This window comes from Anomaloglossus baeobatrachus, unplaced genomic scaffold (genome assembly GCF_048569485.1).
Source record: "Anomaloglossus baeobatrachus isolate aAnoBae1 unplaced genomic scaffold, aAnoBae1.hap1 Scaffold_600, whole genome shotgun sequence".
In the NCBI taxonomy this organism is placed as follows: domain Eukaryota; kingdom Metazoa; phylum Chordata; class Amphibia; order Anura; family Aromobatidae; genus Anomaloglossus; species Anomaloglossus baeobatrachus.
In genome coordinates this window covers 25,569-47,973 of record NW_027444965.1, presented here as the reverse complement: position 1 = coordinate 47,973, position 22,405 = coordinate 25,569, and the positions used below count along the sequence as shown (strand labels likewise).

The following is a 22,405-nucleotide window of genomic DNA, read 5'->3' as shown; positions in this document are numbered from 1 at the left end:
TTTTTGTATCGTGAATTGGAAAGACTGCAAGGGGGAGGGGAGTTGCTTGCGCCCTAAAGGAGGAGTTATTCAGATTCATTGCAGTGGGCGGCGGCTGCAAAACGCACCATTCTTCTTGTTTTTGCTCTGCAAAGCAGCCTTTTCAAGGGTTGGCTTGGGTGACAAAATGTCTTGTGTAGGCGTGGGTTTGTCTCCCTCTCGCTCTCTCTCCCTAAGATGTGTCCGGCATAGGCCAGGGTGCCACTCGAGGCCCAAACCAATTCTGGTTATCGCTTCTCGGCCTTTTGGCTAAGATCAAGTGTAGTATCTGTTCTTATCAGTCCTTGTAAAGGTGGTCCGCCTGTCCACATAGGTTGCAAGTCTTCTTCTTTGGGCAGTCCTTGGAGCTGTGTCCCGTCACCCGGCAAACCCTGCAGGCGTCCTCCTTGCAGGTCTTCATCGAATGCCCTTTCCCGCCACATTTCCTGCAGTTGTGTGGCATGTCCGGGTAGTAGATGAGACCAAAGGAGTTTCCCAGAGAGAATGTCGGGGGCAGGTGCTGGAGACCATCCTCGGATGCTGGTTCCCTGTAGAGTCGAACGGTTACTGACCACTTACCCGTCCAGAATCCGTTGCCGTTAAGGATGTGGGATGGCTCCCTCACCACTGTGCAGAGACGTCCCAGGAACGTGGAGATGTCTCTTCCTGGGGTGTGCGGGTTCCGCATGGAGACCGTGATCCTCTTCTCATCCCTCTGTATAGGACAGGATCCTAAAAAAGAATGAAAAGGGGAGTCCGGCATCGCTGCGTTCATCGCCTCCCAGTATCTCCTGCAGGCATTCACCGTGGCAAAGGTTACCAGAAAAATGCCAGTCATGAAGGTCTGGACACTCAGGGTTTCCGCCCTGGAGAAGCCCTGATCCAGAATCATCTTCTTGCAGAACACGTCGCTGGACATGTCCGGCAACCTACCATCCACCGCCTTTAGCTTCAGGGCGACCGTCTGCCGCATCCAAGGCTCCAGGGTTGGAGCCTTTTCAGGCGGCGTCCGGGCTCCCTCCGGCTGGCTGGCGTCGGAGGTAGGGGCCTCTAGGGCCGAAGAAGCCTCTGGATGAGCCTTCCTGGAGGTCCCTGGGTCCTGAGCCTTCTTGGCTGCCTTCTCTGGCTTGCTTGCCATGGCTGGTTCCTGCTTGAATTCCCGGAGCTGGATCTTGGATTCTTCTCCGGGTGTCATCTCCCGCTGTGTTCCTCCTCGAAGTTCCTCTGGTCTCCCCAAGTCTTCTCCGAGCCTTCGTCTTCTTGCTTCTTTCTGCCAAGCTCTTCTTCCGTCCGATCTCCCTCTTCCGGTCTCGGCTGGGCTTCGGAGCTCGTCTCCCTGATCGTATCTCGTCAAGTGTAGCTAGCTCAGTTTGTTCTGATAAGAACAGATACTACACTTGATCTTAGCCAAAAGGCCGAGAAGCGATCGACCACCTTTACAAGGACTGCCCACAGCGGGAGAAATCCTGGGCACGGGTTGCCGCGGCGACCCAGTATCGGGTAGTCACAGCTTCGTCGACCAAGGCAGCTACGACCGAGGCCACAGAGGCCAAGGACAAGGCGGCCAAGAACCCGGCGACCGTGGCTCCAGCCGATGCCCCAGCAGCCACGGAGTCCAGGAAAAAGAAGGGTAAGAAAACTGTTGCCCCCTCCCTGGTCCCCCCCCCCCTGTCACCCCTGTCCAAACCCCTCCCCCCCGGGCCAACCCTACTGAGGATTCCACTACCTCCACCTCATTTCCCTACTCCTCAGTTGGTCTCCTCACCCCCCCCCCAAAGCCCACTCTCCCTCCCCAGACCATGAGAGCAGAGGGCCCCAGCACTCTTGCACTTTTCACCGAGGAGGATTTTCCAGCTCTTGTCTCCTCAGGTACAGGCCAAAGGAAAAGGAAGGTGGAAGATAGTCCTGTCGCAGAACCTTCCAAGCTGTTCATTGTGGACCCCAATCCACCCCAGGAAGAGGAGGATGGCCTCCTCCCAGAACCGGACGTGTTGGAGCAGATGGTGGAGTCCCTTGTGGCCGAAGAAGAAATGGAGGAGTCGGAAGCCACTGAGGCACCATCCCTGCTCGATCAGCTAGAAGAAGAGGGTCTGCTGGAGATACCCTTACCAGCAGGTGCCAAAGAGGAAGAACCGCCCGACCGGAGTGGTAACTAAGGCACACCGCCTGCGCTAACTTTCTCTTTCCTCCAATGACTGCTAACATTAACATCTTTTCCATTAATGTTAGGAGCATCAGAGACAAGTTCCGACGTCAGACAATTTTTGCGTTCCTTAACACTCAGTCTAGTGATGTATTTTTCCTGCAGGAATGCTCCCTTCCCTCCTCTAGGTCCTTCAACCATCTGGCCAGGGAGTGGACCCATGGCCCATCCTACTGGTCCGGCGGAGGCGACTGTAGGTCCGCGGGGGTCGCCGTGCTGATCAGGGGAAGCGCCTTCACATTGGACTCTGTTCAGGAAATCGTCTGCGGCAGGTTACTGCTCGTGGATGGCACCTGGGCGGGAGAACCTGTCAGGTTCATCAATGTGTATGCTTCTCCTGTGAAGAGCGATCGACTGGAGCTCCTCCAAGCCCTGCGCCCTCAGCTCGCTACCGCCAGGACGGTAGTGATGGCCGGGGATTTCAACTGCCCAATTGAGGAGGATGGACGCAGTTCTGGAACGGCTGCCAAGTTGGACGTCACATCCAAACTGCTCATTGAGATGGTGACCGAAGCCTCTCTTGTGGACGTCGTTGGCTCCATCGGACACGGATCCGTGAACTATTCATGGTGCCGATCCGATGGCTCGCTGCGTTCCAGGATTGACTTTGTGTTTACCTCTCGGGCGGTTGGGCGGAGTGGGCACTCGATGGTCCCCTGCTTCTTCTCTGACCACAGAGCCATTCACTTTCAAGGTGTGCTGGGCCATGGCTTTCCCATTGGCCCGGGCTCCTGGAAGCTGAACTGCTCTCTGCTGGAAAAGGGTGAGATTCTGGAGGAGCTTAGAGCTGCCTACTCCACGTGGCGGGCCTACAAGGCGGGCTTCCAGTCTGTTTCTGACTGGTGGGAATACGTTAAACTCGAGTTCCGTTTCTTCTTTCAGGCAAAGAGTCAATAACAGGCGTGTCTGAAGAGGAGGGACTTCAGGAGACTCCAGCGTGAGCTGCGTTCCCTGCAGGACCTTCTTCGATGCGGCTGGGACGTGAGAGAGGAGCTGGAGGAGACTAAGAGGAGCCTGAAAAGGCACTTCGAGGAGGAGTCCGAGCGAATTGTCTTCCGTTCCAAAGTGGAGAACCTGGAGAAGGGTGACAAATGTAACTCGTTCTTTTTCAGGAAACTCCACGCCGGTCACACGCCCATGAATGAACTACGAGACGAGAGTGGAAGCATGCGACGCGGGAAAGAGAACGTGATGAAGGTCGTCAGCGACTTCTACAGCGAACTCTACGCCCGCAAGACTACTGACCCCGAGGCCGCCGATAAGTTCCTGTCAGGTATCACTAACCATCTTGACCCTGCAGACGCGGCGGCCATGGATGTTCCTCTGACGGTGGACGAGCTGCTCTCGGCCGCCAAATCCTTTAGTTCTGGCAGGACACCGGGCAGTGACGGCCTCCCAGCAGAGCTCTATGTAGCGCTGGGAGACCTAATCTGTCCGGACCTGTTAGGGCTGTATGAGGAGATGGTGGTGGAGGGCAGAATGCCTCCATCTCTGAGGGAAGGAATGGTCACGATCCTGTACAAGCGTAAAGGAGAGAGGTGCGACCTGAAGAATTGGCGTCCCATCACCCTTCTGAACGTCGACTACAAGATCCTGGCCAAGACGATGGCAACGAGATTGAAGACTGTTATCGGACGGATCATCCACCCGGATCAGACCTGCGGCATCCCCGGACGTCGCATCGCAGACAGCCTGGCTCTCATGCGGGACACGGTCGAGTACATCAAAGCCCGCCGGGTGCACGCAGCCCTGATCTCGTTGGATCAGGAAAAGGCCTTCGACCGTGTTTCCCATGAGTTCCTGGGCAAAGCTCTGCACAGGTTAGGTTTGGGTAACATGTTTTGCTTGTATGTCCAACTAATGTATTTTGATATTCACAGCTCGGTGTTGGTAAACGGCTGGAAGACTGACCGCTTCCCGGTCCTCTCAGGGGTCAGACAAGGCTGTCCTCTGTCACCTCTTCTTTTTGTTTGTGTTATAGAACTCTTTGCAGAGGCTATCCGGCGGAATGGAGAGATCAGAGGGATCACCGCACCAGGACCAGAACGCTTCGAGGTCAAGTGCTCGCTCTACATGGACGACGTGACCGTCTTCTGCGCGGACCGGCGCTCAGTCGACACCCTCGTCCAGACCTGTGAGACCTTCGGACGGGCTTCGGGAGCCAAAGTCAACTGCGGGAAGTCGGAAGCCATGCTCTTCGGGGACTGGCAGCCGGCCTCCTCCGCCCCCTTCCCTTTCAGCATCCAGCCGGATTTCATCAAGGTTCTTGGAGTCTGGTTCGGGAAGGAAGGAGCAGCCCTCAAGTCCTGGGAGGAACGCTTGACCAAGATCACCCAACGGATCGGTCTGTGGAGCCTCAGACGCCTCACCTGTGAGGGCAAAGCACTGGTCCTGCGTAACGAGGTACTGCCCGTGCTGCAGTACACGGCCCAGGCCTGGCCCCCCCTTGCCACCGTGTGCAGGGCCATTACCAGGACGGTGTTTCGTTTTGTCTGGGGATCCAAGATGGACAGAGTAAAGCGGAGCATCATGTACAAGGATCCTCGCAAGGGTGGGAAGGGCGTACCCGATATCCCCACCCTCCTGCGATCCTCCTTCGTATGTGACTGCGTTCGCCGAACTCTGCGAGTCAAGAGAGGTTCCGCGGGTGGGTCCATGTCTCGCTTCTTCCTGCTCCCCCTTTGGAGACGGTTAGGCTGGGACAAGTGGGACAGCTCCTTCCCCTACAACTGGACGACGCCATGGTTCTACGGAGACGTGGTTCGGTTTGTGAGGGAACACCAACTGGAGGGACTCAAGCCTGATTTGTGGAAGCCAAAGACTATCCACAAACTCATCAGAGCCAAGGACGAAATGGAGAACATTCCAGGACTTCATCACGACACACTGGAGACTGTTTGGACAAACGTGTCATCGGCTGGATTGACCAACGGGCACAAGGACTTGTCATGGATGGCGATACAGGGCGGACTGCCCGTCCGGTCATTCATGCACGCCCGGAACCTGTGCAAAACCCGGTACTGCCCAAGGTGCCCCTTCGTGGAGGAAACATCGCTGCACGCCTTTTGGGACTGCCGTTTCGCACAGCGCCTGTTGGTTGCCCTGGAGGATGACCTGAGGAACTCCGTCCCCAGAGGGAGCCTATCGTACCATTCCGTACTTTATGGACTCTTCCCTGGGACTCACACCGTTGGAGCCATCCAGGAGGCTTGGCGCCTTATGAACTGCTTTAAGGACGCTATTTGGGTCGCCAGGAACCGGCTCATCTTGAAGAGGGAGAGGATGTCTATCCAGGATTGCCGCAGGCTGATCCACAGCCTGCTCAGAGACTATTCCATCATGGACAGTCCGGACGACAGCGCCGAGGAGGAGGTTTAGACCTCTTCCATCCCCCCTCCCTCCTTTTCCCGTTATGTGCGTCTTTCAATAAAGCTTCGGGCCTGTGATTTCCCCACCCTATCCCCCTTTTCCCCTACCCCCATCCCCCAATCGCCGGTTCGTCGTTATTTATTGTCTAACTTTTTCTTTCAGCTTGAGTGTTATGGATAAGCATAGGAGCGTGATGTATAGTTTAGTGCGTCGTACTCTATGGCTATGTAAGAAGGATTGTATATTTCTGTGTGTACGGGGCTGCGGCACTGTACACGGTTTGTTACCTTTTTGTGAGTAGTGCATGATAATAAAGATGCTGTTAAATCAAATCTGTTCTTATCAGTTTAATATCTGATACGTCCCCTATCTGGGGACCATATATTAAATGGATTTTTAGAACAGGGAGATGGAAAAAGAGCTTGCTCTGTCCACTCCACGCATTGACCTGGTATTGCAGTACCTCCAGGAACGGTGCACCCCTTCTTAACCCAGTTTCCAAAAGCAGAACTCGATTCACCTGATTCATATTAGCCCGATTAGCGAATTGAAATGAATTTTTATCTAACACACTTTTTACTTGCTTTATTCATCCAAATAGCAAACTCATCACCACTCAACTTCACCAACTCTGCTATGTCCCGTGCAGTATCTTGTTGTCAGTCTAATCTAGATCATGTGTAATTGAATGGAATAGATCCCTTTTGGACAAAGTGGAGTCAGATGCTGCAGTGACCACAGGTGTGAGAGGATCTACAATTGGCATCTGGTGTTATCTCTCTGCTTCCACTCCAAATAAAGTTACCTGTTGTTACCTGAACGTCAAATACTAAGAATGGGCGGCCTATGAAAGAATTAGTACTTTCATTAAGTATACTAAACCGGCTAATTGGGAATAGACAAACTGTAAAAAGCCCTCTGAGAAAGCCCCTCTCTAACCTTTGTTAGTAAGCTTTTCTGTAGCCTGCCTGTTGATGTATTTTCGGTTTGAACAGTGCACAACATGAAGAGACGGAACACTGGCGGCTTGTCACAATGCCCCCCGATGACATCACAATAGCGCTGCTGCCTAGAAAACAAGCTGCGCAGAAGAAGTTGTTCTTTGGGTGGGAGGGTGGGCTAGTGGAAGGAGGGGGCAATCTCTTTTTTTCCCGGGTGGTAGGGGGATGACAGGAGAAGGGAAGCGGGTGGTGAGAAAGGTACAGAGGGCAGGGTTTGGGGGCTGGGAAGGAAAGGGAAAAGATTAGGGTTTGGGGATGATGAAAGGGCTTTCTACGGGTAAGGATGGCAAAGGGTGGCAGTGACGGAAAGTCAGGCAACCTGTCCTGTCCGTCTTTTTGTATCGTGAATTGGAAAGACTGCAAGGGGGAGGGGAGTTGCTTGCGCCCTAAAGGAGGAGTTATTCAGATTCATTGCAGTGGGCGGCGGCTGCAAAACGCACCATTCTTCTTGTTTTTGCTCTGCAAAGCAGCCTTTTCAAGGGTTGGCTTGGGTGACAAAATGTCTTGTGTAGGCGTGGGTTTGTCTCCCTCTCGCTCTCTCTCCCTAAGATCTGTCCGGCATAGGCCAGGGTGCCACTCGAGGCCCAAACCAATTCTGGTTATCGCTTCTCGGCCTTTTGGCTAAGATCAAGTGTAGTATCTGTTCTTATCAGTTTAATATCTGATACGTCCCCTATCTGGGGACCATATATTAAATGGATTTTTAGAACAGGGAGATGGAAAAAGAGCTTGCTCTGTCCACTCCACGCATTGACCTGGTATTGCAGTACCTCCAGGAACGGTGCACCCCTTCTTAACCCAGTTTCCAAAAGCAGAACTCGATTCACCTGATTCATATTAGCCCGATTAGCGAATTGAAATGAATTTTTATCTAACACACTTTTTACTTGCTTTATTCATCCAAATAGCAAACTCATCACCACTCAACTTCACCAACTCTGCTATGTCCCGTGCAGTATCTTGTTGTCAGTCTAATCTAGATCATGTGTAATTGAATGGAATAGATCCCTTTTGGACAAAGTGGAGTCAGATGCTGCAGTGACCACAGGTGTGAGAGGATCTACAATTGGCATCTGGTGTTATCTCTCTGCTTCCACTCCAAATAAAGTTACCTGTTGTTACCTGAACGTCAAATACTAAGAATGGGCGGCCTATGAAAGAATTAGTACTTTCATTAAGTATACTAAACCGGCTAATTGGGAATAGACAAACTGTAAAAAGCCCTCTGAGAAAGCCCCTCTCTAACCTTTGTTAGTAAGCTTTTCTGTAGCCTGCCTGTTGATGTATTTTCGGTTTGAACAGTGCACAACATGAAGAGACGGAACACTGGCGGCTTGTCACAATGCCCCCCGATGACATCACAATAGCGCTGCTGCCTAGAAAACAAGCTGCGCAGAAGAAGTTGTTCTTTGGGTGGGAGGGTGGGCTAGTGGAAGGAGGGGGCAATCTCTTTTTTTCCCGGGTGGTAGGGGGATGACAGGAGAAGGGAAGCGGGTGGTGAGAAAGGTACAGAGGGCAGGGTTTGGGGGCTGGGAAGGAAAGGGAAAAGATTAGGGTTTGGGGATGATGAAAGGGCTTTCTACGGGTAAGGATGGCAAAGGGTGGCAGTGACGGAAAGTCAGGCAACCTGTCCTGTCCGTCTTTTTGTATCGTGAATTGGAAAGACTGCAAGGGGGAGGGGAGTTGCTTGCGCCCTAAAGGAGGAGTTATTCAGATTCATTGCAGTGGGCGGCGGCTGCAAAACGCACCATTCTTCTTGTTTTTGCTCTGCAAAGCAGCCTTTTCAAGGGTTGGCTTGGGTGACAAAATGTCTTGTGTAGGCGTGGGTTTGTCTCCCTCTCGCTCTCTCTCCCTAAGATGTGTCCGGCATAGGCCAGGGTGCCACTCGAGGCCCAAACCAATTCTGGTTATCGCTTCTCGGCCTTTTGGCTAAGATCAAGTGTAGTATCTGTTCTTATCAGTTTAATATCTGATACGTCCCCTATCTGGGGACCATATATTAAATGGATTTTTAGAACAGGGAGATGGAAAAAGAGCTTGCTCTGTCCACTCCACGCATTGACCTGGTATTGCAGTACCTCCAGGAACGGTGCACCCCTTCTTAACCCAGTTTCCAAAAGCAGAACTCGATTCACCTGATTCATATTAGCCCGATTAGCGAATTGAAATGAATTTTTATCTAACACACTTTTTACTTGCTTTATTCATCCAAATAGCAAACTCATCACCACTCAACTTCACCAACTCTGCTATGTCCCGTGCAGTATCTTGTTGTCAGTCTAATCTAGATCATGTGTAATTGAATGGAATAGATCCCTTTTGGACAAAGTGGAGTCAGATGCTGCAGTGACCACAGGTGTGAGAGGATCTACAATTGGCATCTGGTGTTATCTCTCTGCTTCCACTCCAAATAAAGTTACCTGTTGTTACCTGAACGTCAAATACTAAGAATGGGCGGCCTATGAAAGAATTAGTACTTTCATTAAGTATACTAAACCGGCTAATTGGGAATAGACAAACTGTAAAAAGCCCTCTGAGAAAGCCCCTCTCTAACCTTTGTTAGTAAGCTTTTCTGTAGCCTGCCTGTTGATGTATTTTCGGTTTGAACAGTGCACAACATGAAGAGACGGAACACTGGCGGCTTGTCACAATGCCCCCCGATGACATCACAATAGCGCTGCTGCCTAGAAAACAAGCTGCGCAGAAGAAGTTGTTCTTTGGGTGGGAGGGTGGGCTAGTGGAAGGAGGGGGCAATCTCTTTTTTTCCCGGGTGGTAGGGGGATGACAGGAGAAGGGAAGCGGGTGGTGAGAAAGGTACAGAGGGCAGGGTTTGGGGGCTGGGAAGGAAAGGGAAAAGATTAGGGTTTGGGGATGATGAAAGGGCTTTCTACGGGTAAGGATGGCAAAGGGTGGCAGTGACGGAAAGTCAGGCAACCTGTCCTGTCCGTCTTTTTGTATCGTGAATTGGAAAGACTGCAAGGGGGAGGGGAGTTGCTTGCGCCCTAAAGGAGGAGTTATTCAGATTCATTGCAGTGGGCGGCGGCTGCAAAACGCACCATTCTTCTTGTTTTTGCTCTGCAAAGCAGCCTTTTCAAGGGTTGGCTTGGGTGACAAAATGTCTTGTGTAGGCGTGGGTTTGTCTCCCTCTCGCTCTCTCTCCCTAAGATGTGTCCGGCATAGGCCAGGGTGCCACTCGAGGCCCAAACCAATTCTGGTTATCGCTTCTCGGCCTTTTGGCTAAGATCAAGTGTAGTCCCTTCATTGGGTTTGCCTTGGTCTTGGCTGGGAGGGGCCCGGGCTTGCACAACCGCCGGCCTCGGGGATTGTTGCGCCTTTTGGTGCTTACGTCCCCTTTTGGCTGGTGGTTCCTGGGCTCGGGAGGCGATCACCCAGGCACTGCGCTTTTGTGTGGTGGCCTGCTGGCCTTCGGGGCTACCTTGATTCTGGAAATTGCGGATGAAATCTCATCTGTTCTTATCAGTTTAATATCTGATACGTCCCCTATCTGGGGACCATATATTAAATGGATTTTTAGAACAGGGAGATGGAAAAAGAGCTTGCTCTGTCCACTCCACGCATTGACCTGGTATTGCAGTACCTCCAGGAACGGTGCACCCCTTCTTAACCCAGTTTCCAAAAGCAGAACTCGATTCACCTGATTCATATTAGCCCGATTAGCGAATTGAAATGAATTTTTATCTAACACACTTTTTACTTGCTTTATTCATCCAAATAGCAAACTCATCACCACTCAACTTCACCAACTCTGCTATGTCCCGTGCAGTATCTTGTTGTCAGTCTAATCTAGATCATGTGTAATTGAATGGAATAGATCCCTTTTGGACAAAGTGGAGTCAGATGCTGCAGTGACCACAGGTGTGAGAGGATCTACAATTGGCATCTGGTGTTATCTCTCTGCTTCCACTCCAAATAAAGTTACCTGTTGTTACCTGAACGTCAAATACTAAGAATGGGCGGCCTATGAAAGAATTAGTACTTTCATTAAGTATACTAAACCGGCTAATTGGGAATAGACAAACTGTAAAAAGCCCTCTGAGAAAGCCCCTCTCTAACCTTTGTTAGTAAGCTTTTCTGTAGCCTGCCTGTTGATGTATTTTCGGTTTGAACAGTGCACAACATGAAGAGACGGAACACTGGCGGCTTGTCACAATGCCCCCCGATGACATCACAATAGCGCTGCTGCCTAGAAAACAAGCTGCGCAGAAGAAGTTGTTCTTTGGGTGGGAGGGTGGGCTAGTGGAAGGAGGGGGCAATCTCTTTTTTTCCCGGGTGGTAGGGGGATGACAGGAGAAGGGAAGCGGGTGGTGAGAAAGGTACAGAGGGCAGGGTTTGGGGGCTGGGAAGGAAAGGGAAAAGATTAGGGTTTGGGGATGATGAAAGGGCTTTCTACGGGTAAGGATGGCAAAGGGTGGCAGTGACGGAAAGTCAGGCAACCTGTCCTGTCCGTCTTTTTGTATCGTGAATTGGAAAGACTGCAAGGGGGAGGGGAGTTGCTTGCGCCCTAAAGGAGGAGTTATTCAGATTCATTGCAGTGGGCGGCGGCTGCAAAACGCACCATTCTTCTTGTTTTTGCTCTGCAAAGCAGCCTTTTCAAGGGTTGGCTTGGGTGACAAAATGTCTTGTGTAGGCGTGGGTTTGTCTCCCTCTCGCTCTCTCTCCCTAAGATGTGTCCGGCATAGGCCAGGGTGCCACTCGAGGCCCAAACCAATTCTGGTTATCGCTTCTCGGCCTTTTGGCTAAGATCAAGTGTAGTATCGTTCGAAAAGGTGGTTTAAGGCTCCGGCCACCTTAGTACAATGATGCAATGCACACTGGAAGGTTGCGCTTGTTAGTACTTTGGGAGGATAGTATATCCATCTAGAGGAAACCATGGCCCTACCAGGATCGAGGCTATTAGACTGAGTAAGTGTGGGGGTTATGGTGCAATGTGCCCCAGGAATGGACACCCTGGAGGGAGTCTGAACTTGCTAGGTTGGGACCCTGGTAAGCCTCAGACCCTGTCGCACGCCGCGCCTTGCCTATTCATACTTTCCAAGCATATTGCCCTATCCCGGCCTTCTGGCTAAGAAGGGAAATTTTTATAATCCCGGTCGGAGGTCCGGTCAGCTTTGGGCTGAGAAACCAACACCCGGTTGGAGGTCCGGGTCAGCTTTGGCTGAGAAACCAACACCCGGTTGGAGGTCCGGTTAGCCTTGGGCTGAGAAACCAACACCCGGTTGGAGGTCCGGTCAGCCTTGGGCTGAGAAACCAACACCCGGTTGGAGGTCCGGTCAGCCTTGGGCTGAGAAACCAACACCGGTTGACGGTCCGGGCAGTCTCGGCTGCGAAACCAACGACTAGTAGCTCCCTACTCCACTTGGGTAAGATGCCTCGGTGGACGCTGGGAGCAACAACAAGGCTCAACCAGGCTTCGGCTTGGGGGAGCACCGAAGATCCCTGACCCTCGCTGTGGCCTTCTGGCTCGGAGGGACGGGGTTGATTTTTGGGGATCCTCTTCTCACGGAGGGGTCCACACGAATCCTAGCCTTTGCACTGTTTTTGGTGTGACTTCGGTCATGCATTTTTGCGGTGCTTTGGAAAGCTTCATTAAATCAAAAATCTGTTCTTATCAGTTTAATATCTGATACGTCCCCTATCTGGGGACCATATATTAAATGGATTTTTAGAACAGGGAGATGGAAAAAGAGCTTGCTCTGTCCACTCCACGCATTGACCTGGTATTGCAGTACCTCCAGGAACGGTGCACCCCTTCTTAACCCAGTTTCCAAAAGCAGAACTCGATTCACCTGATTCATATTAGCCCGATTAGCGAATTGAAATGAATTTTTATCTAACACACTTTTTACTTGCTTTATTCATCCAAATAGCAAACTCATCACCACTCAACTTCACCAACTCTGCTATGTCCCGTGCAGTATCTTGTTGTCAGTCTAATCTAGATCATGTGTAATTGAATGGAATAGATCCCTTTTGGACAAAGTGGAGTCAGATGCTGCAGTGACCACAGGTGTGAGAGGATCTACAATTGGCATCTGGTGTTATCTCTCTGCTTCCACTCCAAATAAAGTTACCTGTTGTTACCTGAACGTCAAATACTAAGAATGGGCGGCCTATGAAAGAATTAGTACTTTCATTAAGTATACTAAACCGGCTAATTGGGAATAGACAAACTGTAAAAAGCCCTCTGAGAAAGCCCCTCTCTAACCTTTGTTAGTAAGCTTTTCTGTAGCCTGCCTGTTGATGTATTTTCGGTTTGAACAGTGCACAACATGAAGAGACGGAACACTGGCGGCTTGTCACAATGCCCCCCGATGACATCACAATAGCGCTGCTGCCTAGAAAACAAGCTGCGCAGAAGAAGTTGTTCTTTGGGTGGGAGGGTGGGCTAGTGGAAGGAGGGGGCAATCTCTTTTTTTCCCGGGTGGTAGGGGGATGACAGGAGAAGGGAAGCGGGTGGTGAGAAAGGTACAGAGGGCAGGGTTTGGGGGCTGGGAAGGAAAGGGAAAAGATTAGGGTTTGGGGATGATGAAAGGGCTTTCTACGGGTAAGGATGGCAAAGGGTGGCAGTGACGGAAAGTCAGGCAACCTGTCCTGTCCGTCTTTTTGTATCGTGAATTGGAAAGACTGCAAGGGGGAGGGGAGTTGCTTGCGCCCTAAAGGAGGAGTTATTCAGATTCATTGCAGTGGGCGGCGGCTGCAAAACGCACCATTCTTCTTGTTTTTGCTCTGCAAAGCAGCCTTTTCAAGGGTTGGCTTGGGTGACAAAATGTCTTGTGTAGGCGTGGGTTTGTCTCCCTCTCGCTCTCTCTCCCTAAGATCTGTCCGGCATAGGCCAGGGTGCCACTCGAGGCCCAAACCAATTCTGGTTATCGCTTCTCGGCCTTTTGGCTAAGATCAAGTGTAGTATCTGTTCTTATCAGTTTAATATCTGATACGTCCCCTATCTGGGGACCATATATTAAATGGATTTTTAGAACAGGGAGATGGAAAAAGAGCTTGCTCTGTCCACTCCACGCATTGACCTGGTATTGCAGTACCTCCAGGAACGGTGCACCCCTTCTTAACCCAGTTTCCAAAAGCAGAACTCGATTCACCTGATTCATATTAGCCCGATTAGCGAATTGAAATGAATTTTTATCTAACACACTTTTTACTTGCTTTATTCATCCAAATAGCAAACTCATCACCACTCAACTTCACCAACTCTGCTATGTCCCGTGCAGTATCTTGTTGTCAGTCTAATCTAGATCATGTGTAATTGAATGGAATAGATCCCTTTTGGACAAAGTGGAGTCAGATGCTGCAGTGACCACAGGTGTGAGAGGATCTACAATTGGCATCTGGTGTTATCTCTCTGCTTCCACTCCAAATAAAGTTACCTGTTGTTACCTGAACGTCAAATACTAAGAATGGGCGGCCTATGAAAGAATTAGTACTTTCATTAAGTATACTAAACCGGCTAATTGGGAATAGACAAACTGTAAAAAGCCCTCTGAGAAAGCCCCTCTCTAACCTTTGTTAGTAAGCTTTTCTGTAGCCTGCCTGTTGATGTATTTTCGGTTTGAACAGTGCACAACATGAAGAGACGGAACACTGGCGGCTTGTCACAATGCCCCCCGGTGACATCACAATAGCGCTGCTGCCTAGAAAACAAGCTGCGCAGAAGAAGTTGTTCTTTGGGTGGGAGGGTGGGCTAGTGGAAGGAGGGGGCAATCTCTTTTTTTCCCGGGTGGTAGGGGGATGACAGGAGAAGGGAAGCGGGTGGTGAGAAAGGTACAGAGGGCAGGGTTTGGGGGCTGGGAAGGAAAGGGAAAAGATTAGGGTTTGGGGATGATGAAAGGGCTTTCTACGGGTAAGGATGGCAAAGGGTGGCAGTGACGGAAAGTCAGGCAACCTGTCCTGTCCGTCTTTTTGTATCGTGAATTGGAAAGACTGCAAGGGGGAGGGGAGTTGCTTGCGCCCTAAAGGAGGAGTTATTCAGATTCATTGCAGTAGGCGGCGGCTGCAAAACGCACCATTCTTCTTGTTTTTGCTCTGCAAAGCAGCCTTTTCAAGGGTTGGCTTGGGTGACAAAATGTCTTGTGTAGGCGTGGGTTTGTCTCCCTCTCGCTCTCTCTCCCTAAGATGTGTCCGGCATAGGCCAGGGTGCCACTCGAGGCCCAAACCAATTCTGGTTATCGCTTCTCGGCCTTTTGGCTAAGATCAAGTGTAGTATCTGTTCTTATCAGTTTAATATCTGATACGTCCCCTATCTGGGGACCATATATTAAATGGATTTTTAGAACAGGGAGATGGAAAAAGAGCTTGCTCTGTCCACTCCACGCATTGACCTGGTATTGCAGTACCTCCAGGAACGGTGCACCCCTTCTTAACCCAGTTTCCAAAAGCAGAACTCGATTCACCTGATTCATATTAGCCCGATTAGCGAATTGAAATGAATTTTTATCTAACACACTTTTTACTTGCTTTATTCATCCAAATAGCAAACTCATCACCACTCAACTTCACCAACTCTGCTATGTCCCGTGCAGTATCTTGTTGTCAGTCTAATCTAGATCATGTGTAATTGAATGGAATAGATCCCTTTTGGACAAAGTGGAGTCAGATGCTGCAGTGACCACAGGTGTGAGAGGATCTACAATTGGCATCTGGTGTTATCTCTCTGCTTCCACTCCAAATAAAGTTACCTGTTGTTACCTGAACGTCAAATACTAAGAATGGGCGGCCTATGAAAGAATTAGTACTTTCATTAAGTATACTAAACCGGCTAATTGGGAATAGACAAACTGTAAAAAGCCCTCTGAGAAAGCCCCTCTCTAACCTTTGTTAGTAAGCTTTTCTGTAGCCTGCCTGTTGATGTATTTTCGGTTTGAACAGTGCACAACATGAAGAGACGGAACACTGGCGGCTTGTCACAATGCCCCCCGATGACATCACAATAGCGCTGCTGCCTAGAAAACAAGCTGCGCAGAAGAAGTTGTTCTTTGGGTGGGAGGGTGGGCTAGTGGAAGGAGGGGGCAATCTCTTTTTTTCCCGGGTGGTAGGGGGATGACAGGAGAAGGGAAGCGGGTGGTGAGAAAGGTACAGAGGGCAGGGTTTGGGGGCTGGGAAGGAAAGGGAAAAGATTAGGGTTTGGGGATGATGAAAGGGCTTTCTACGGGTAAGGATGGCAAAGGGTGGCAGTGACGGAAAGTCAGGCAACCTGTCCTGTCCGTCTTTTTGTATCGTGAATTGGAAAGACTGCAAGGGGGAGGGGAGTTGCTTGCGCCCTAAAGGAGGAGTTATTCAGATTCATTGCAGTGGGCGGCGGCTGCAAAACGCACCATTCTTCTTGTTTTTGCTCTGCAAAGCAGCCTTTTCAAGGGTTGGCTTGGGTGACAAAATGTCTTGTGTAGGCGTGGGTTTGTCTCCCTCTCGCTCTCTCTCCCTAAGATGTGTCCGGCATAGGCCAGGGTGCCACTCGAGGCCCAAACCAATTCTGGTTATCGCTTCTCGGCCTTTTGGCTAAGATCAAGTGTAGTATCTGTTCTTATCAGTTTAATATCTGATACGTCCCCTATCTGGGGACCATATATTAAATGGATTTTTAGAACAGGGAGATGGAAAAAGAGCTTGCTCTGTCCACTCCACGCATTGACCTGGTATTGCAGTACCTCCAGGAACGGTGCACCCCTTCTTAACCCAGTTTCCAAAAGCAGAACTCGATTCACCTGATTCATATTAGCCCGATTAGCGAATTGAAATGAATTTTTATCTAACACACTTTTTACTTGCTTTATTCATCCAAATAGCAAACTCATCACCACTCAACTTCACCAACTCTGCTATGTCCCGTGCAGTATCTTGTTGTCAGTCTAATCTAGATCATGTGTAATTGAATGGAATAGATCCCTTTTGGACAAAGTGGAGTCAGATGCTGCAGTGACCACAGGTGTGAGAGGATCTACAATTGGCATCTGGTGTTATCTCTCTGCTTCCACTCCAAATAAAGTTACCTGTTGTTACCTGAACGTCAAATACTAAGAATGGGCGGCCTATGAAAGAATTAGTACTTTCATTAAGTATACTAAACCGGCTAATTGGGAATAGACAAACTGTAAAAAGCCCTCTGAGAAAGCCCCTCTCTAACCTTTGTTAGTAAGCTTTTCTGTAGCCTGCCTGTTGATGTATTTTCGGTTTGAACAGTGCACAACATGAAGAGACGGAACACTGGCGGCTTGTCACAATGCCCCCCGATGACATCACAATAGCGCTGCTGCCTAGAAAACAAGCTGCGCAGAAGAAGTTGTTCTTTGGGTGGGAGGGTGGGCTAGTGGAAGGAGGGGGCAATCTCTTTTTTTCCCGGGTGGTAGGGGGATGACAGGAGAAGGGAAGCGGGTGGTGAGAAAGGTACAGAGGGCAGGGTTTGGGGGCTGGGAAGGAAAGGGAAAAGATTAGGGTTTGGGGATGATGAAAGGGCTTTCTACGGGTAAGGATGGCAAAGGGTGGCAGTGACGGAAAGTCAGGCAACCTGTCCTGTCCGTCTTTTTGTATCGTGAATTGGAAAGACTGCAAGGGGGAGGGGAGTTGCTTGCGCCCTAAAGGAGGAGTTATTCAGATTCATTGCAGTGGGCGGCGGCTGCAAAACGCACCATTCTTCTTGTTTTTGCTCTGCAAAGCAGCCTTTTCAAGGGTTGGCTTGGGTGACAAAATGTCTTGTGTAGGCGTGGGTTTGTCTCCCTCTCGCTCTCTCTCCCTAAGATGTGTCCGGCATAGGCCAGGGTGCCACTCGAGGCCCAAACCAATTCTGGTTATCGCTTCTCGGCCTTTTGGCTAAGATCAAGTGTAGTATCTGTTCTTATCAGTTTAATATCTGATACGTCCCCTATCTGGGGACCATATATTAAATGGATTTTTAGAACAGGGAGATGGAAAAAGAGCTTGCTCTGTCCACTCCACGCATTGACCTGGTATTGCAGTACCTCCAGGAACGGTGCACCCCTTCTTAACCCAGTTTCCAAAAGCAGAACTCGATTCACCTGATTCATATTAGCCCGATTAGCGAATTGAAATGAATTTTTATCTAACACACTTTTTACTTGCTTTATTCATCCAAATAGCAAACTCATCACCACTCAACTTCACCAACTCTGCTATGTCCCGTGCAGTATCTTGTTGTCAGTCTAATCTAGATCATGTGTAATTGAATGGAATAGATCCCTTTTGGACAAAGTGGAGTCAGATGCTGCAGTGACCACAGGTGTGAGAGGATCTACAATTGGCATCTGGTGTTATCTCTCTGCTTCCACTCCAAATAAAGTTACCTGTTGTTACCTGAACGTCAAATACTAAGAATGGGCGGCCTATGAAAGAATTAGTACTTTCATTAAGTATACTAAACCGGCTAATTGGGAATAGACAAACTGTAAAAAGCCCTCTGAGAAAGCCCCTCTCTAACCTTTGTTAGTAAGCTTTTCTGTAGCCTGCCTGTTGATGTATTTTCGGTTTGAACAGTGCACAACATGAAGAGACGGAACACTGGCGGCTTGTCACAATGCCCCCGATGACATCACAATAGCGCTGCTGCCTAGAAAACAAGCTGCGCAGAAGAAGTTGTTCTTTGGGTGGGAGGGTGGGCTAGTGGAAGGAGGGGGCAATCTCTTTTTTTCCCGGGTGGTAGGGGGATGACAGGAGAAGGGAAGCGGGTGGTGAGAAAGGTACAGAGGGCAGGGTTTGGGGGCTGGGAAGGAAAGGGAAAAGATTAGGGTTTGGGGATGATGAAAGGGCTTTCTACGGGTAAGGATGGCAAAGGGTGGCAGTGACGGAAAGTCAGGCAACCTGTCCTGTCCGTCTTTTTGTATCGTGAATTGGAAAGACTGCAAGGGGGAGGGGAGTTGCTTGCGCCCTAAAGGAGGAGTTATTCAGATTCATTGCAGTGGGCGGCGGCTGCAAAACGCACCATTCTTCTTGTTTTTGCTCTGCAAAGCAGCCTTTTCAAGGGTTGGCTTGGGTGACAAAATGTCTTGTGTAGGCATGGGTTTGTCTCCCTCTCGCTCTCTCTCCCTAAGATGTGTCCGGCATAGGCCAGGGTGCCACTCGAGGCCCAAACCAATTCTGGTTATCGCTTCTCGGCCTTTTGGCTAAGATCAAGTGTAGTATCTGTTCTTATCAGTTTAATATCTGATACGTCCCCTATCTGGGGACCATATATTAAATGGATTTTTAGAACAGGGAGATGGAAAAAGAGCTTGCTCTGTCCACTCCACGCATTGACCTGGTATTGCAGTACCTCCAGGAACGGTGCACCCCTTCTTAACCCAGTTTCCAAAAGCAGAACTCGATTCACCTGATTCATATTAGCCCGATTAGCGAATTGAAATGAATTTTTATCTAACACACTTTTTACTTGCTTTATTCATCCAAATAGCAAACTCATCACCACTCAACCTCACCAACTCTGCTATGTCCCGTGCAGTATCTTGTTGTCAGTCTAATCTAGATCATGTGTAATTGAATGGAATAGATCCCTTTTGGACAAAGTGGAGTCAGATGCTGCAGTGACCACAGGTGTGAGAGGATCTACAATTGGCATCTGGTGTTATCTCTCTGCTTCCACTCCAAATAAAGTTACCTGTTGTTACCTGAACGTCAAATACTAAGAATGGGCGGCCTATGAAAGAATTAGTACTTTCATTAAGTATACTAAACCGGCTAATTGGGAATAGACAAACTGTAAAAAGCCCTCTGAGAAAGCCCCTCTCTAACCTTTGTTAGTAAGCTTTTCTGTAGCCTGCCTGTTGATGTATTTTCGGTTTGAACAGTGCACAACATGAAGAGACGGAACACTGGCGGCTTGTCACAATGCCCCCCGATGACATCACAATAGCGCTGCTGCCTAGAAAACAAGCTGCGCAGAAGAAGTTGTTCTTTGGGTGGGAGGGTGGGCTAGTGGAAGGAGGGGGCAATCTCTTTTTTTCCCGGGTGGTAGGGGGATGACAGGAGAAGGGAAGCGGGTGGTGAGAAAGGTACAGAGGGCAGGGTTTGGGGGCTGGGAAGGAAAGGGAAAAGATTAGGGTTTGGGGATGATGAAAGGGCTTTCTACGGGTAAGGATGGCAAAGGGTGGCAGTGACGGAAAGTCAGGCAACCTGTCCTGTCCGTCTTTTTGTATCGTGAATTGGAAAGACTGCAAGGGGGAGGGGAGTTGCTTGCGCCCTAAAGGAGGAGTTATTCAGATTCATTGCAGTGGGCGGCGGCTGCAAAACGCACCATTCTTCTTGTTTTTGCTCTGCAAAGCAGCCTTTTCAAGGGTTGGCTTGGGTGACAAAATGTCTTGTGTAGGCGTGGGTTTGTCTCCCTCTCGCTCTCTCTCCCTAAGATGTGTCCGGCATAGGCCAGGGTGCCACTCGAGGCCCAAACCAATTCTGGTTATCGCTTCTCGGCCTTTTGGCTAAGATCAAGTGTAGTGTTGTTCGAAGAGGTGGTTTAAGCTCCAGGCCACCTTAGTACAATGATACAATGCACACTGGAAGGTTGCGCTTGCTAGTACTCTGGGTGGATAGTATATTCATCTAGAGGAAAACATGGCCCTACCAGGATCGAGGCTATTAGACTGAGTAAGGGTGGGGGGCTATGGTACAACGTGCCCCAGGACTGACGACCCTGGAGTGAGTCTGAGCTTGCTGGCTTGGGACCCCGGCAAGCCTTGGGCTCTGTAGCACACCGTACCTTGCCTTTTCATACTTTTTGAGCATATTACCCTATCCCGGCCTTCTGGCTAGGAAGGGAAATTTTTATAATCCCGGTCGGAGGTCTGGTCAGCTTTGGGCTAAGAAACTAACACCCGGTTGGAGGTCCGGGTCAGCTTCGGCTGAGAAACCAACACCCGGTTGGAGGTCTGGGTCAGCTTCGGCTGAGAAACCAACACCCGGTTGGAGGTCCGGTTAGCCTTGGGCTGAGAAACCAACACCGGTTGACGGTCCGGGCAGTTTCGGTTGCGAAACCAACAACTAGTAGCTCTCTACTCCACTTGGGTAAGATGCCTGGGTGGACGCTGGGAGCAACGACAAGGCTCAACCAGGCTTCGGCTTGGGGGAGCACCGAAGATCCCTGACCCTTGCTGTGGCCTTCTGGCTCGGAGGGACGGGGTTGATTTTTGGGGACCCTCTCCTCACGGTGGGGTCCACACGAATCCTAGCCTTTGCACTGTTTTTGGTGTGACTTCGGTAATGCATTTTTTGTGGTGCTTTGGAAAGCTTCATTAAATCATTAAATCAAAAATCTGTTCTTATCAGTTTAATATCTGATACGTCCCCTATCTGGGGACCATATATTAAATGGATTTTTAGAACAGGGAGATGGAAAAAGAGCTTGCTCTGTCCACTCCACGCATTGACCTGGTATTGCAGTACCTCCAGGAACGGTGCACCCCTTCTTAACCCAGTTTCCAAAAGCAGAACTCGATTCACCTGATTCATATTAGCCCGATTAGCGAATTGAAATGAATTTTTATCTAACACACTTTTTACTTGCTTTATTCATCCAAATAGCAAACTCATCACCACTCAACTTCACCAACTCTGCTATGTCCCGTGCAGTATCTTGTTGTCAGTCTAATCTAGATCATGTGTAATTGAATGGAATAGATCCCTTTTGGACAAAGTGGAGTCAGATGCTGCAGTGACCACAGGTGTGAGAGGATCTACAATTGGCATCTGGTGTTATCTCTCTGCTTCCACTCCAAATAAAGTTACCTGTTGTTACCTGAACGTCAAATACTAAGAATGGGCGGCCTATGAAAGAATTAGTACTTTCATTAAGTATACTAAACCGGCTAATTGGGAATAGACAAACTGTAAAAAGCCCTCTGAGAAAGCCCCTCTCTAACCTTTGTTAGTAAGCTTTTCTGTAGCCTGCCTGTTGATGTATTTTCGGTTTGAACAGTGCACAACATGAAGAGACGGAACACTGGCGGCTTGTCACAATGCCCCCCGATGACATCACAATAGCGCTGCTGCCTAGAAAACAAGCTGCGCAGAAGAAGTTGTTCTTTGGGTGGGAGGGTGGGCTAGTGGAAGGAGGGGGCAATCTCTTTTTTTCCCGGGTGGTAGGGGGATGACAGGAGAAGGGAAGCGGGTGGTGAGAAAGGTACAGAGGGCAGGGTTTGGGGGCTGGGAAGGAAAGGGAAAAGATTAGGGTTTGGGGATGATGAAAGGGCTTTCTACGGGTAAGGATGGCAAAGGGTGGCAGTGACGGAAAGTCAGGCAACCTGTCCTGTCCGTCTTTTTGTATCGTGAATTGGAAAGACTGCAAGGGGGAGGGGAGTTGCTTGCGCCCTAAAGGAGGAGTTATTCAGATTCATTGCAGTGGGCGGCGGCTGCAAAACGCACCATTCTTCTTGTTTTTGCTCTGCAAAGCAGCCTTTTCAAGGGTTGGCTTGGGTGACAAAATGTCTTGTGTAGGCGTGGGTTTGTCTCCCTCTCGCTCTCTCTCCCTAAGATGTGTCCGGCATAGGCCAGGGTGCCACTCGAGGCCCAAACCAATTCTGGTTATCGCTTCTCGGCCTTTTGGCTAAGATCAAGTGTAGTATCTGTTCTTATCAGTTTAATATCTGATACGTCCCCTATCTGGGGACCATATATTAAATGGATTTTTAGAACAGGGAGATGGAAAAAGAGCTTGCTCTGTCCACTCCACGCATTGACCTGGTATTGCAGTACCTCCAGGAACGGTGCACCCCTTCTTAACCCAGTTTCCAAAAGCAGAACTCGATTCACCTGATTCATATTAGCCCGATTAGCGAATTGAAATGAATTT

The 22,405-nt window shown here is 49.7% G+C and overlaps 10 non-coding genes and 5 pseudogenes across 10 annotated transcripts; 14 read left to right on the top strand and 1 right to left on the bottom strand.

Moving 5' to 3' along the window:
* The first annotated feature begins 268 nt into the window (after positions 1–268).
* On the top strand, positions 269–444 carry LOC142285489 (U2 spliceosomal RNA; annotated as a pseudogene).
* Positions 445–1,355: 911 nt separating this feature from the next.
* Positions 1,356–1,445, bottom strand: LOC142285490 (U2 spliceosomal RNA; annotated as a pseudogene).
* Positions 1,446–5,873: 4,428 nt separating this feature from the next.
* On the top strand, positions 5,874–6,075 carry LOC142285470 (U2 spliceosomal RNA; annotated as a pseudogene).
* Positions 6,076–7,192: 1,117 nt separating this feature from the next.
* On the top strand, positions 7,193–7,383 carry LOC142285500 (U2 spliceosomal RNA). The gene has a single exon (XR_012746880.1). It is a non-coding gene; the product is annotated as a U2 spliceosomal RNA (small nuclear RNA).
* A 1,117-nt stretch (positions 7,384–8,500) lies between these two features.
* On the top strand, positions 8,501–8,691 carry LOC142285498 (U2 spliceosomal RNA). Its single transcript, XR_012746878.1, has one exon. It is a non-coding gene; the product is annotated as a U2 spliceosomal RNA (small nuclear RNA).
* A 1,336-nt stretch (positions 8,692–10,027) lies between these two features.
* LOC142285483 (U2 spliceosomal RNA) lies at positions 10,028–10,211 on the top strand. Its single transcript, XR_012746871.1, has one exon. It is a non-coding gene; the product is annotated as a U2 spliceosomal RNA (small nuclear RNA).
* Positions 10,212–11,328: 1,117 nt separating this feature from the next.
* Positions 11,329–11,470, top strand: LOC142285494 (U2 spliceosomal RNA; annotated as a pseudogene).
* A 697-nt stretch (positions 11,471–12,167) lies between these two features.
* On the top strand, positions 12,168–12,363 carry LOC142285473 (U2 spliceosomal RNA). Its single transcript, XR_012746862.1, has one exon. It is a non-coding gene; the product is annotated as a U2 spliceosomal RNA (small nuclear RNA).
* A 1,117-nt stretch (positions 12,364–13,480) lies between these two features.
* On the top strand, positions 13,481–13,671 carry LOC142285497 (U2 spliceosomal RNA). Its single transcript, XR_012746877.1, has one exon. It is a non-coding gene; the product is annotated as a U2 spliceosomal RNA (small nuclear RNA).
* Positions 13,672–14,788: 1,117 nt separating this feature from the next.
* LOC142285496 (U2 spliceosomal RNA) lies at positions 14,789–14,979 on the top strand. Its single transcript, XR_012746876.1, has one exon. It is a non-coding gene; the product is annotated as a U2 spliceosomal RNA (small nuclear RNA).
* Positions 14,980–16,096: 1,117 nt separating this feature from the next.
* LOC142285488 (U2 spliceosomal RNA) lies at positions 16,097–16,287 on the top strand. The gene has a single exon (XR_012746875.1). It is a non-coding gene; the product is annotated as a U2 spliceosomal RNA (small nuclear RNA).
* Positions 16,288–17,404: 1,117 nt separating this feature from the next.
* Positions 17,405–17,595, top strand: LOC142285477 (U2 spliceosomal RNA). The gene has a single exon (XR_012746865.1). It is a non-coding gene; the product is annotated as a U2 spliceosomal RNA (small nuclear RNA).
* A 1,116-nt stretch (positions 17,596–18,711) lies between these two features.
* Positions 18,712–18,902, top strand: LOC142285465 (U2 spliceosomal RNA). The gene has a single exon (XR_012746857.1). It is a non-coding gene; the product is annotated as a U2 spliceosomal RNA (small nuclear RNA).
* Positions 18,903–20,817: 1,915 nt separating this feature from the next.
* LOC142285476 (U2 spliceosomal RNA) lies at positions 20,818–21,022 on the top strand (annotated as a pseudogene).
* Positions 21,023–22,139: 1,117 nt separating this feature from the next.
* LOC142285454 (U2 spliceosomal RNA) lies at positions 22,140–22,330 on the top strand. Its single transcript, XR_012746846.1, has one exon. It is a non-coding gene; the product is annotated as a U2 spliceosomal RNA (small nuclear RNA).
* Positions 22,331–22,405: the final 75 nt, after the last annotated feature.